Source organism: Sorex fumeus, unplaced genomic scaffold (genome assembly GCF_029834395.1).
Source record: "Sorex fumeus unplaced genomic scaffold, SorFum_2.1 ptg000094l, whole genome shotgun sequence".
Taxonomy (NCBI): domain Eukaryota; kingdom Metazoa; phylum Chordata; class Mammalia; order Eulipotyphla; family Soricidae; genus Sorex; species Sorex fumeus.
Window position 1 is genome coordinate 11,479,271 of NW_026606151.1, and position 14,276 is coordinate 11,493,546.

The window sequence follows — 14,276 nt, forward strand, 5'->3', positions numbered from 1 at the left end:
TTTTAGCATTTAATTTCACAAATCTTGAAAAAAAGGCATGAGTGTAGGATTTTTTTTTTATTTAGTTTCATAAAAAGTGATTAGAAAGAAGTAGGTGTCGTATAGCCATCAGATAAATGTTTCTTGTCCGATAATGCTGCTCAGATATGTTGATATTTTTCAACATCTGCCTTCAGTTTGCTTTAGGAAATTAACCAGGGTTATATTTTGGTTTCAGAAATTTCATTACACATACCAGTATCCTAATTCTCATTTTAATGAAGAAAAAGTCTAACCTTCCACTTATAAACACACATAACCCTATCTGTAATTAGATACATTTCAAATAACAACAAGAGGGTATTCATTCTTTAAAAACTCTTCAGTGCTAGCTACTTCCATTTCTTCAAAATTACTTGCATACGGGGTAATGAAACAGTTCATTTACTTCCATTGTGCTATCATTAAGATCGCATAAAATTACCTCTTTACTAAGGGACCAAGAAGTAGGTAAGAAAAGTGAGGTGAAATTTTGTAGGACAGCAGGAGAAGGAAAAATGAAGTTAATGTTTTTGCAGTTCATAACGAACAAGAAAAAGAAAGGGGAGTGACTTGAAGGGGTGGGACAGAGACTGGGGACACTGGTGTTGGGAAAGTAGACTGATTGAGGGATGGATGTTGGAACATTGTATGACTGAAATGCAATCGTGAACAATTTTGTAATGCTCTATCTCACAGTGATTCAATAAAAAAATTTAAAAAAAAGAAAAAGGAAAAAGAAACATCTTAATTGAACCATAGAGCTAACAAAACCTGGAGTCTGAAAATTTTACAGTGACTATGAATAGGTTGAACTCTGTCTGATTTATTTGGAAGTCTTTCTTCTTTTATTCATTCATTGAGAATTAACTTTAAAAGAGAAAAATTCACATCTTCCCGATATTTAATTACTAAGAAACTACAGTTAGCTACTCATATTTTTGAGCTATGTCAAAAGTATTTGTAAAATAAAATCAGCATTTATTTTTAAAAAATCAAATTGGTCTTATCACTTAGAATTGTTACAACACTAATAAAAAATACATTCTGAGCAGAAAGTAATTTATCTTTACATTTTCCCTACCTTTTCCTCGCTCTTATTTTAATGCCTTTGATGTTTACAAGGCTTGAATACTAGAAGCTTTTTTTCTTTCTCATAATTATTCATGAAATTCAATTAACCTGTCATCAGATGAACAATTATGTTATCCTAGTCTTTTTGCCCCCAACAGCTAGATTTCCTATGACTTATTCGAGTCAAAGTTTTGCCTGATTTTGTCTACATTATGTTTTTAATGAAAAAAAAAAAACCTTTTATGAGGATATCCAAGCATCCTTTTAAACAAACTATTTATAAAATCAAATGGCTATTTATGGCATTACTTAAAGAATATAAACATGCAGATATGTTTAACTCTCTATCCTAACCTTTACTTCCCATAGAGATTTTACAAAAAATCTCTAATAATAATTTTTTAAATATCTTAGGTTTATATGTAATTGCAATAAGATAGTTAGACATTTCTAACTTAAGGGAAAAAAAAAACCCTTTATGAGTGACATCTCTTCAGTTAGCCAACTTCCAGCAGGAAATATATGTTGATCTTCTGCTCACCTTTAAAAGAGAAATAGGAGGACTGGTCAATAGTTGAATGATGGGAAGCTTGTCACAAGTATTTGGGGGACAAAGGGAAGTTAGAATAGAAAAGGGACCTGAATGACAATAACAGTTGGCAATGATCACTCTGGACAAGAACTGAGTGTTGGAAGTAGGTAAAGGGATATACATGATAACCTTTCAGTATCTTTATTGCAAACCACAATGCCCAAAAGGAAAGAGAGAGAGGGGGATGGGGGAAGAGAGAGAGAGAGAAAGAGAGAGAGACAGAGACAGAGACACGGAGAGAGAGACACAGAGAGAGAGAGAGAGAGAGAGAGAGAGAGAGAGAGAGAGAGAAAGAGGAGTGCCTCTATAGAGGGGGATGGGTGCAGGAGGGAAATCGGGGATTTGATGGTGGGAAATATACACTGGAGAAGGATAAAGTGTTAGAACATTATATGACTGAAATCCAATCAGAAACAAGTTTGTAACTGTGTATATCATGGAGATTCCATTATAAATAAATAAATAAATAAATAAATGAGAAATGGGTGCCTTTGCCCTTCCCTATTTCCCAAACCCACCCACTCTACTCAAAAACAAATTCAGAAGGAATAGGTGAAACAATAGAAAATAACCTAGAATGAGGAGAGGAGAAAAGCCACAAAACCAGAACAAAGCAGAAATGGGACAGAGCTTTGACACGTGGGTGTGTAGGGAAACCCTTGAATGGCTCTTGTCTATTCACCAGGGTGGCATTTCCCCCTTCTCCAGTGAGAGACCTTCTTTGCCCTTTGAAATCAGAGTTGATGTTTTCTAATTGATTTATATAAAATGGCCCCTTAATAACCATTTCAAACAGAATCAGTTGCATCACTTTCTGGGTTTAAAGATATACCACCTTCTCCAGGATAGTGTTTGTTGAGCCTATGGAAGACAGCAGAGTCTAAAGATTGGTATTCAATGGTGCTTCCCAACACCTGATGATAGAAAGGATATCTTGAAAACTGCAATGTTGCTATTTGATGTTGAAATAAATAGGCCTTTTCTTATCATTCCATTTGGAGCTATTGTTATGCCAGATGGAAGACCTTTAAATCACCAAAGATTTGCCATCTGCTATCCACTGTATCCATATACTTACTTGTTTAATGTGTTTCTCATGCACCCTAATTATAGAGATTGTAAGCACTATAAAGATATCATATTTTCTATTTTGTTCATTGTGTCCTCAGAATTGGGTCCCTGTCATAAAGGAATCATTCAAGAAACATTTGTGTAGATGAATGTTTGAAGGACTCCTCCCAAACTTTTACAAGGAGGCAAAGAATAGAGCTTAACACTATTTGCCGTTTTTTGAAGAGTTGCTTCTCATACAGACTGGTACTGAGTGGTGGGGAGTTTTCCCTTTCATCAATATGGTAAAATGGGCTTCTCTCATAACGGTTCTCGTCATGTTCATAATAATATCTACTTGCCATACCTATAATATATTATATATATTTTATTTTCATAGAAACAGTTCACAATAGTTCATTATAGATAATATTCAAACACCAATCCCACCACTGAGCACCTTTCCACCACAATCAGAGGGAAGTGCGTAAAAGTGGTTGTATTTCATTCTGGAGCCATTTAAGCCCAAATATAAGAGAATCACTTGATCACTTGACATCCCATTACTCATTGATTTCCTCTGGCGGGAGCCAGTAATGTCTCCATTCGTCCCTGTCTCATGGTAGTGTGGCCCAATGGCGTCTGATTGTTCTAGGAACACGCACAGCCTCTAACTGAACATTCAGGGTCTTGACACAGAAGTCTGACCATCACATAGGTAGGCGGCCATGCAATCTTTTGATGTACCATGGAATCCAGTCAGTAATGGTTCTAGTCCAGCGGTCATCTCCAAATCTCATTATGTGTCCAGCCCATCTGAGTTTCGATGCCTTGGCAAATGAGACAGAATCCCTGAATCTTGATCACTGATGGAGGTCAGAACTCTGGATTCTTTCTCTCATGTGAGTGAAGCATGATACTCCAAACATAACTCTTTGGATTCCTCTTTGGGAGACCTGAATAGCGTTCTCATCCTGTTTTCATAGGGCCCAGCTCTCTGAGGCATATGTTTATGCAGGAAGAGCAGTAGAATAGAAGATATGTGCCTGGAGCTGGAGGTTCTTCATTCTCTTAGCTATTTCTTTGACACTCTTGAAGGTGTTCAAGCCACTCTCTTCTTGCACAACTCAGGTGCCAGTTTTTTCATCATGTTGACTTCTCGATCTCAGTATACCTAACTGTTGCATTTGGAGATGTTTGTCCCATTGAGAGTGAATGGAACGTTAGGAAGAAGACCGTTTCTCATAAACATTGTCTTCATGAGATTCAGCTGGAGTCCGACTTTTCCATTCTTAAGTTGAAGTCGGCCAGCATTCCTGCCACTTGATTGATCATGATCACGAACATCCTGTTGTTCATAGATTACCTTGAGCAGGCACCAGAAACATCTCCTTCTCCTAGCCCTGAGATTTTAAAAGAGCCATATTCAATGCTCTTTCAGGGCTAGGAGAATGAGACCTATCATTGTTACTGGTAATTGTCATATTGTGTATGAAACGGGAAGTTTGCCAGACTCTGCCGTGCAGGCAGGATACTTTTGGTAGCCTGCTGGGTTCTCCAAAGTAAAAACGAGATCTAGGAGCTGGGTTTTATAGTCTCTGGGTCTTGGCCAATGATGGGACCACCTGGCGCCGGCTGCAGCTGGTGGGTGCAATGCCTACCTATGGGAAGATGGGGGATCTGGGTGGAGAAGGTCCAGTCCCGATCCAAGCAGGCTTGGAGATCTCAGCCCCTGGACCTGCATGCCTGGGTTCCTTTGCCAGTTCTTACATGCATGAGACTTGTCCAGACTTGTGGAGAGTGGTCTCAGCATGGCTGTGACTGGTTCTGGAGGTCTTCAGTCTCAACAGAATCAAAGGCCTTCTTTAAATCAATGAACATTAGACAGAGCGGCATCTTGAACTCCCAAGAAACCTCAATAAGCTTGGTTATCATGTGGATATGGTTGATTGTGCTGAATCCTTTTCGGAAACTGGCTTCCTCGCATGGTTGTTCCTCATCTAGTGTTCTGCCAATCCTATTCAGGATGACTCAAGCGAACAGCTTGTAGATGACAAACAACAGGCAGATTGAGCAATAGTTGCCAATGTCATGGATGTCTCCCTTCTTGTACAGTAGTACAGTCCTGCTGGTTTTTCATTGGAATGGAACCTTGCATTTAGACAGGTAGCATGTGAAGAGCTGAGCCAGTGTATTGATAAGTGCTGACAGCAGGTTCTTCAGGTGTTTGGGTCTGACCTTGTCTGGGCCAGGTGCTGTTTGCTTCTTTACCAATGAAATGGTGTGCTGGATTTTGAAAGGGAGAACTTTGGGAATGATATATTCATCCTGCGGAATTTGGTATGTGGGCAGGTGGTCATGGCTACTGAAGAGATCCCAGTAGAAGTCATGAATAATCTTCTCCATTGCCCTTCTGGAAGATGTGATAGATCCATCAGGACATTGGAGGGCAGTCATCTTGGTCTTGTAGTTGGCTAAGGACAGGGGGTCTTGCGTATACTTATCCCAGTTTCTGCTGCATCTGCCAGCACTGCTGCTCTTCTCTCTTTGAGGTCTTCCTTTATTGCTTCTTTGCACTTCTTTGTGACCTCGAACGTTTGTTTGGGGTTTCCTGAGGCTTGCACCAAGCCACGTTGGCGAATGAGTTCAAGAGTTTTCGAAGACAGGCTTCTTTTTGTGTGTGTCTCTCTCTCAGCATTCCTTGAACAATCATGAAGATGCTGACCCAGTCAATTGTATTCCTTGTCAATGATGTCAATGATGGCATCTTCCCATGTTGCTGCAGTAGTGCCAAAGACCTCCCAGTTGGTGGTCTTTTTGGGAGTTCTCTTCTTAAACTTTGCAGCCCTTTCTTCCTCTCTGTGAAGTAGAATTTTGCATGAAGCAGATGGTGGTTCAATCCCATTTGGAATTTTGGGACTAGAGTGACATCAGTCAGGAAAACCATCTATTGATTATGTTGTGGTCAATTTCGTTGTGGAACTGTCCACTGGGAGACTCCCATGTCCAATGTTTAGATTCGGCCTTCTGGAACTGTGAGTTACCATGGATGCTGTTGTTCGACATGATAAACTCAGATAGTCTCTCACCCTGTTCATTCCACTCTAGGCCATGTGTCCCATGTGGAGTTTTCGGCTGATCTTCCCCGTCCTATCTTGGCATTAAAATCACCAACAATGATCTTGTAGAAGGTGTTGTCTTCTTTATAGGACTTCTCCAGCTCCATGTAGAACTTCTCAATTTCTCCTTCATCATAATTGAAGGGTTGATGCGTAGACCACGAAGCTAGAAACTCCCAGCAGTGAGCCACATCTATTCAAGTGTAAATGTCAGATTTGGGTTGTTAGGCATTCGAATGAATCAATATTTATGGCCAAGTTTGTGTTGGCAAGGACACCGACACCACCAACGCCTCTTTGGTCGCTTGTTCCGAGGAACAGTTTTCCCCAGTGTCAAAAACGATGTGATGTGATTAATGCCTTCTCTTCTCTGTCAAACCAATGATGTCGTACTTGATCTTTCACGCTTCCGCCATCAGGTCCTCGATGTATGCATCCGATGCCAGCATAAGTGCATTGAAAGTACAGACAGTCATTTTTGTCCTCCTTAATTTTGGCAGCCAAGTTTGGCCCTGAGATTTTATGAACATCTCCTTCATCTTTCTTAATGCTGCTGTATTGGTGGCTCATTCAGGGTCAGGGGAATAAGACTCATTGTATTTACTGGTTTTGACATATCAAATACACCATGGATAGTTTGCCAGGCTCTGTCAAGCAGGCGAATCACATCTTGGTAGCTTTCCAGGCCCTCCGAGAGGGATAGAGGATTTAGGACAGCCTCTAATCATTCTTGCAGGTGTTCCCATGGTTCAAACCATATTTGAACTCCATCAAATATGGTGTGGTAATCTTCTATTAAGTGTTTTATGATGTGTCCTGTGGCCACAAAGCGGCTGCACAGTCCAGAAAGCATTCTGGAGCTTGGAGGCAGCTGGATAGTGAAGGTAGTGGAGGTAATGGAGGTCTACCAGGCTGTTGGGAGCAGGCAGAGTTCCTGGGTCTGTTGAGCCTGGAGTCCAAGGTCACAAAGTTCAATTCCCTGGTTCTGTGGGGCTTCACTCGTGCGTGAGTCTCAGACTGAGTGTACAGAAAGCATCCTGGAGCGTGGTGGCTGCTGTGTAGTGGAGGTAGTGTAACCAGGGAAGCGGAACTCTGTGACCTTGGACTCTAGGCTCAACAGACCCAGGAACTCTGCCTGCTCCCAACAGCCTGGCAGACCTCCATTACCTTTAGTTTTCTATAACTGTCATTACGAATGATTAAACCAGAAATTGACTCTCCCAGGAAGACCAACATGCTGAAATCATGGGGTCCCATTGTCTCCACAGGTTTTAGGGGAGTCCAGTTACTTCTCTCATTTCTGCTGTCTGAGTTTTGTCTGACTGAGAGCAAGATCATTCCCATCTCCATCTCGCTGCCTTTGATATCATGTAACCTCTTCTGTATTTAAAGTCCCTCTCTTATGGGTAGTTGCCATTAAACTTTAGTCCCATCCTTAATCTTGGATCATTTCATTTTGAACCTAAGAGGAAATAACGTTGACCAAAAAACAAGCAAACAGAACGAAACACCAAAACCCAAAGACCATCACCCCCCTTACATTTATAAAGACACATTTTCTAAATAAAAACTACATTTAGAGGTTTTTGAAGGAACACCATCCAACCCTAATTCTTATCCTGGAGTCTCTATTGAAAGGAATCAAAATTAAAACTTCTCCGTCACATAAAATTAATTAAAATTATTTGAGAATGTTTGGGAGACCTTTTGCCCAAAATTTAGAATCTAATGTCCAGACCTCTCTCCTACACACAGACCTCAACTCCTTTTGCCAGTACTCTCACAAAAAAAATATTTTCGTGTATGGATATATTTTCTATTTTCAGTGAAAACTTGGCCTTTATCCAGTTGAAATGCATAATGAAACAACATGTGTTTTTATCTGTGAATTTTTACAGCATTTGGGGATTTATATAGTGTTGGAAGAAATAAACCTTTTAATTTCCCAAAGAGTTTCTTTGCTTCATTTCCTTTTTTCCCCCTTTGCTCTTCCTCCATAGATGGTCTGTTTTTTTGTTTGTTTGTTTTTATTTAATTTTTTTTTGCGGGCAAGTGACTTCACTATCTTTATTGATGCTCAGGGATGAAGGGATAACTCCTGGTTCTGTACTCAGGAATTACTTCTGACGGTGCTCAGAAGTATAGGATGCTAGGGATAGGATGCTAGGGATAGAACCCTAGGTCATTCACATGCAAGGCAAACAAACACCCTTCCTGTTGTACTATAAACACCCTCTGCTGCATCGGTTTTGGGGATTGTGGCTGCATCCTCTCTACAGATGACACACAGTCATCCTACCTGAGAGTCTCGCTGAGCACTTGCTGAGTTGCACTTCACTTCTCTGTACATGCTCAAACAACAGAAATTTGGACTCACTAGGAGTCCTCGTCCTGGGAAAGGAAAGTATTTGCAAATAAAACCTTAAAAACTATTCTTTTTGTTTGAAGCTTTGTTTCTTCCTTTGTCTCCTTTGTTTTCTCTAGATCCCGTAGGAAGTTTCCTGTAAGATTTACCTAACATGCCCTGTCTCCTATGCTCCAGAAGGGTACCCTGGGGCTTCCAGAAGCTCCTGAGGAGGTTCGCAAACCCAGTTCTTAGGTATATCAGTGTTTCTATTTGGTCATACTAGGTCTCCAAAGGCTTCCGTGCAAACAAAGGGAAGCCCATCAATTTTAGATCAACTTACATATACCTTTGCATTTTATAACTTAAAATCTCTTTTTTTTTAATTACAAAAGCTTACAAAGTTTTGTCTCAGACACAGAACACTTGGATGACATCTTTGCATTTCCACTAATATTTCTGCTATGGAGAGTTTTCCTTTCCCTCTGCACCAAATTACGGAGGTAACAATCATTTGACTTGTTTTGGGTCCCCTTGAGGTTTGTCTGCCATCTCTGAAGTATCAGTTTTGATTAATTTATTTGTATTTAAGGTTTTCCTTTCACAATTATCTTGTATTAGATCCTCAAAGGATCTCACTGAGATAGAAAACATCTAGCCTCACGGATCTATCCCATTCACCATATGCAAACAAATATAGTTATGGGGTGAATCTGAGACCTCTAGAGATGCTCTATAATTTTAAACAACATTGTCTTGGAATTGAAGTTTAGATTCCATGGAGATTAAATCTCAGGTGCTATGGCTCTCCCTTAATCAGACGTCTTCTTAAACCCAGATTTCTACCCCAAAGTTTTTAGTAGGATCTGCCAGATTCTGTTTATGTGACTCTTCTCTGTGTTGCTTGGCTTCTCCTGCCAGGCTTGAAGACGTTCTGTTTCTCTCTTACCCATTCTACTGTGCATGGTAATTATTTCTCCCTATCACCTTGGAGGCCTGCAGCTTATCTTATATGCACATTATATATAATTCAATACTACCTTGGGGCAGCTTTCCACCTACTTGCTGTTTGGGGCTACCCAGGAATTTCCCAAGTTCCTCAACCAAAAGGGAACACCTGCAGGAAAAAAACACGTTAAAACACTACACAATAGTGAAATCAAGAGGATTCAGTTAATCAGAAACCCAGGGAGCCAAAGAGGGGGGAAGATGGCACTCTGCGGGGAGGAGGAGCTGGAAAAGTGGCAGGTGCTAGATCAAGGACTCGGGGACCAAGAAAGGAATTTGGACTTAATCCTCAGGGCACCCTGGGGCCAAGAAAGTGTTTTAAGTAGGATGCATCCTCGCCCAATATACTGAAGCATATCTGAAACCAGAATCTCAAAGCCTTTCTAGGTAGGTCACTTCTTAGGAGTAATGCCAATGAAGTTCTGAGACAAATATCTCTAATCACTAGCAGACGAACACCAATCAGGTTCTTTGTGCTGTGGCGAAGAGGGGTGTGATTTAAGATGATTGAAAAATCAGACTCCGGTGTCCTGCCAACACTAGTCCTGACCTGCTCAGACACATTGTGTGGTGACTCCTCGCTCTTCTCAGCTGTCAGTTCAGCATTGCTGAGTATCCAAAGAAAAGGGAGGGGATGAATGCAAATGGTAGCAGGGCAGAGCTTCAGTTTTGAGACCTCCAGACTGGACTAGCAATGAGTAAAGGTCTATGATATGCCACTACAGAAGTCTCTCTAAATACAAGCTATGTAGGCCACACTCAACTCACAAGTAATTTTTGTTGTTATTTCTTTATTTTTAATTTTTAACTTTTTAAGTTGAGTCACCATGAGACACATAGTTATAAAGCTGCTCATGATCATGTTTCAATCGTACAATGATCCAACACCCATCCGTCCACCCCCAGTGTCCATTTCCTACCACCAATGACCCCTTTTTCCTTCCCATCACCACCCCTTCCTCCTAGCCTGCCTCTATGGCAGGCACTTACCTTCTCTCTCTCTCTCTCCTCTCTCTTTCTCTCTCTCTCCATCTGGAGAGATGAATTTTTCATTCTTTCTTTGGTAATGCTTTCTTTCTTTGATAATAATTGCTCCAACCTTTGCCTTTAAAGAAAATGGTACACGAAACATGGGCAAGTTGCATGACTTTTTCTTTTTTACCTTTGTATTCTATAGGTCCTTCTGTAGATTCTATTTTGTTGTTAAGGTGAAGATACAAATGCACACCTGAGCCTATAAGGTCTCAGAATCAGAATCTCCTCATGCCTTTTCATTTTATCTCATGCTAGGCTCACGAAAGTCTATCATTTGCTTGACGATGTCGTCTAAGAAGGTATCAATGCCTTCTTCTGGAAAATAACTTAAAGGACCTGCCTGATGCTTCATAAGATGTCACTTTTATAGTGAACGGACTATGCGGACTATGTGTTAATCCATGCCACCATGTCTGCCCAGAGGGGAAAGGGTGTTGGTCCCTTCCGCCTTCTTCCCTCTGGAAAGAAAGATGGAAGCCGCTTGGGAGCTTTGTGGAAAGCCAGGTATGAGTTGGTCGTGGTGGGGCGACCAAAACCTCATGAGAAGGGGGGCGTTCCCGGCTCATCCTTCACGCCCTACCGAGGTCACCAGTTGCCCCCCACGAGCGGCTCTCCGGCACGGCCCTGACTTCAGAGCACAGAAACCAATGTCTTAATTATCTGACTCTCAGCAGAAATACTTCCAGGGTCAATAAGTAAAATCGCAGAAATCCAAAATCATTTGATTCTTATAACCAGCTGTAGAAAAGAAATTATTTCACAATGCTTTTTCAGCATATCTGATTTTGGGGGTGTAAACTCTAAATAATAATGGTCCATCTTTTATCAAAACAATGAATCTAGTCAAAGAAGATAGAGTGTTAACTAGAATTCATCTGCCTCACAGGCATTGGGACGGTTGTGGGGGTGGGGGTTTATTGGGGTTCTTTGTGGTGAAAAATAAGTATTGGTAAAGGGAAATGTGTTTGATATTTGCATGACTGAGACCTAAAACTGAAAGCTTTGTAACTTTTCCCACAGTGATTCAATAAATAAATAAATTTTTAAAAAAAAGACGTCACTTTTGTGAAAAATGTGTCCAGAGTCATCTTCTTGGTTTATTCTTTTCTACTTTTCATACCCCTCTCAGAGAGCCCGGCAAGCTACTGAGAGTATCTCGCCTGCAAGGCAAAGCCTGGAAAAACCTGGCAAGATCCTCATGATGTATTCGATATGCCAAACACAGTAACAAGTCTCACGATGGAGATGTTACTGGGCCCACTCGAGCAAAATCGGTGAAGAATGGGAGGACAGTGGCAGTGACAGCTATTTAGACACTTGCAACTGTAGTAACCTGAAGTCCTGGACAAACCATTTGAATGCCATTTTTCTATTTCCCTCACCCACCTTGGTGATAACATTCTAAGCCTATGCAACATTCTTGATGCATTAATCAGTGTTTTAACACTTCTAAATATTATAGCAGTGTCTTAATGAGTTGCAGTGATAAACTGAACAAAGTATATTTCAGGTATTAGGTCTTAAAAATTCTGCAGCACCTTTGATGCACTGGTAATATCAAAGATGTGGAATTTGGAGGGAGAAACACCATTTTGATACTGGGATGAAGATCACCAATAAGAGAAGGATGTCCAGGAGTATTTACAAGTAAAGTAAAGTAAAGGCCCTCCCGTTGTTCATCGATATGCAAAATCCTGAAAAGCATATTCTCCATCCATTGCTTTTTAATTTCAATGGTAGAGCAATTCTGGGAACATCTTGGAACAGTACTGGGTACTTCTTAGATCATGAATTCTTCATGTGTCTGTAGCACTCTGAGTGTGTGTTTCTTGTTGATATGCTTAAAAGTCTTAGGGTTCTCACTGTGTTATATCACCAAGAGTTTTAATTTGTAGGCACAATATTGACTCCAAGCAAGACTGTTTTCTTGTACTGAAAATCCTTGAAACTTAATATTTACTTGACCTTCATATGGATGAATTTTTTAGCTATCTATTTCCAGAAGAGGGAGTCTTCACCCTTATTTGAAATTTTCTTTGACAAGTGACTTATTATGCCTAAAAGTCACTTCCTTCCCTCCCTCCTTTCCTTCTTTCTCTCTCCTTCCCTTCAACCCTCCCTCCCTCCCTCCCTTCCTTTTTTCCTTCCTCTCTCCCTCCCTCTCCCTTCCTCCCTCCCTCCCTTCCTTTTTTCCTCCCTCTCTCCATCACTCCCTCCCTCCCTCTCCCTCCCTTCCTCTCTCCCTCCCTCTTTCTTCTTTCTTTCTTTCTTTCTTTCTTTCTTTCTTTCTTTCTTTCTTTCTTTCTTTCTTCCTTCCTTCCTTCCTTCCTTCTTTCTTTCTTTCACTACTTTAATCTTCATCCTTACAGTTGTCCCACCCCACTCACTTTCACATTATCTAACAAAATAAATTCTTGAAGCACTCCAACCACTCAGTTTTAACAGCAAATTTGGCATTGTAATCCGGCTCAAGCTTTTCTTTTATCATTCCAAGGAAACATTTTGTATTGGTCTGTCATGAGAGCTATAGTGTTAAATGAATCACACTTCTGGGCCTGGTTTTCAATCCCCAGATTATTACAAGTTTCTCATTATCTGGTAGAGCACAACTTCAGTTTTTGTTAGTTTTGTTGCTTTTAATGAAGCAGGTCCTGAACAGTTTTTATCACTTTGTGTTCAGGATCTTGACTATGCTGGAATGGGATATCTGACTGGTGATTACTGGAATCAGGCTACTGAATACCACCAATCAATCATGATCAATGCCATAAAAATCATAAGGGTTACCTAGTTCAATTTTGCCAAGACTCCTGAACTCCATGCTCCCACCTCTGACCAAAGTATAAAGGTAAAGGTAAAGGTAAAGGCCCTCCCGTTGATCATCGATTTGCTCGAGCGGGCCCAGTAACGTCTCCATTGGAGACTTTGTTGTTACTGTGTCTGGCATATCGAATACTCTCGGTAGCTTGCCGGGCTCTCCGAGAGGGGCGGAGGAATCGAACTCAGGTCGGCCATGTTGGCCGCTTGTAAGGCGAACGCCCTACCCGCTGTGCTATCGCTCCAGCCCAACCAAAGTATAATATAAAGTATAAAGTATTATCAGACCAAAGTATAATAAGATGGATTTCTTAACCACGACATTTGGAGAGTCGTGTGTTATTTATATCACAGTAGATATCCAGAATTAAAGATTTGCAGACCAGGAAGGAGACAGTGTTTCTTTTATTAGATGGCATTGTGGATTCAGTGTATAGGTGGAGACCTCTAGCAAACTGGAATGGACAAATAGGCTTCAGAACAAAACTATAATACTTCAGTAAGTAGCATAATTTTATAAGTATTGACCAAATATCATAGAAATAAAGGTGAGATTATATTTGTGTTTCTTTGTTTTGTTTTGAGGTCATACCCAGCAGTGTTTAGGTCTTCCACCTGGCTCTGTGCTCAGGGATCACTTTTAGTGGTGTCTGGAGGACCATATGGGTGTTAGGGATCAAATATGTGTTCACAGATTGCAAGACAAAACTCCCTACCTGCTGTACTATCTCTCCAATTCAAATTACCTGATTCAGATCTTTGAAATCCTCTTCTCTGACTTATCCATGAGTTAACATCAACATTTTTTAACTTGTAATATGTTTCTGAAATAACTATCATTATAACAGATTCAATCTAACACTATTTTCTGGTAATACTATAGTTCAGGCATGAATGGTAAATTAAGTTTTGTGGAACATTAAGTGCTATATTTGATGCTTTCAAGAATCATTTTTCTACTTGGGAAATAGATATTAAAGAACATAAGAGAATAATAGTGACTTAAGACCAGCACAGTAGGTAGGGCAGTAGGTAGGGCACTTGTCTTGCATGTAGTTGACCTGGGTTCAATCTCTCACACCATATATGGTTTCCTGAGCCCCACCAGTAGTGATCTTTGAGTACAAAGCCGGTTGTAAACTCTGAGCACCAATGCATGTGGCTCAAGTAAGCCAAATAAAAAGAAGAAAAAAGGATAATAATGACTTATGTTCACACT